This window comes from Mus caroli, chromosome 3 (assembly GCF_900094665.2).
Source record: "Mus caroli chromosome 3, CAROLI_EIJ_v1.1, whole genome shotgun sequence".
Lineage (NCBI taxonomy): Eukaryota > Metazoa > Chordata > Mammalia > Rodentia > Muridae > Mus > Mus caroli.
Window position 1 is genome coordinate 80,342,126 of NC_034572.1, and position 1,264 is coordinate 80,343,389.

General features: G+C 45.3%; 1 pseudogene; it reads right to left on the reverse strand.

Annotated features, from left to right (window-relative positions):
- Positions 1 to 570: 570 nt before the first annotated feature.
- Positions 571 to 690, reverse strand: LOC115030767 (annotated as a pseudogene).
- Between the last annotated feature and the right edge of the window lie 574 nt (positions 691 to 1,264).

Genomic DNA, 1,264 nt, shown 5'->3' on the forward strand with positions numbered 1-1,264 from the left:
AGGTGCCATCACTGGCTACTCACATCAGACTGTCCCTCACTACCCTTGAGTCTCCAATTCTGCCTCTCTTCATTGAGCCCACGTCCTTCTGTTTCTCTTTCTCTTCTGCTTCTCCACCACTCACTTGCTCCTCTTGGTGGTGCTAGGGTCTCTGAGTGTCTGGGGTTTTCTCAGGAGAGGTGTCAAGAATGCTATACCTTGCTCGTGCATTATAGCTCCAGGCCAGGGTCGTCTTGGGCATGGTCTGCTCCTCAAGGCCTGTAAGGTGTCAGGCTGGTGGTCATCTCAGGATAACTTCCTATCCAGGCCCATGGCACCAGTCTGCTGCTTATCTCAGCTCACTCCTTGATGGGACCTGCCTGAGCGGCAGCATGGGCAACATGGGGTCTTCTGTCTCATGCTCATCCCTGTACAGGCCCAGAGGTCCTGGGCAAGGTTCTTCTAGTCTCTGGCTCAATCCCAACCTTGGGAACCTGTCTGGACCTGCCCAGCACCTGACTGGTAGACTGGTGGTCATCTCAGGCTAGCTCCCTGACCAGGTCGTCATCTCAAGCTCACTCTTTTTCAGGAAATGTTAGGCTATACTAATCATTTAGATGTTTACACTGAGCACAGATATGGCCTCTCCTCTGCCACCTACTGACACACATGTGACACAGCGGCCATACCTGCAGTGCTTCTAGGGGCAGGAACAATATTTTTTAAATCTAAAAGACTTATGCAAATAACAGATAAGCTGAGTGGTGGTGGTGCATACCTTTAGTCCCAGCACACGGAAGGTAAAGGCAGGCTGATCTCTGTGAGTTCGAGGCCAGCCTGGTCTACAGTGCGAGTTCCAAGACAGTCAAGGCTACACAAAGAAACCCTGTCTCAAACAAACAAACAAACAAAACCAAAATAAATAAATAAATAAATAAATCAAAAACCCAGATAACTCAAATAGAATTATATATACTAAAATATTAAATTTGGGGCTGGAGAGATGGCTCAGCAGTTAAGAGCACCAACTGCTCTTCCAGAGGTCCTGAGTTCAATTCCCAGAAACCATGTAGTGGCTCACAATCATCTGTAATGGGATCTGATACCCTCTTCTGGTGTGTGTCTGAAGACAGCTACAGTACACTCATATAAATAAAATAAATAAACATTTTTTAAAAAATTAAAATTGTAGTTAAAATTTTCTCACAAAAATAACTCCAGGTTGGAATGACTGCAGTGGGGCACTTTTTAAAAACCCTTATTTTCCTATTTTATCATAACATTT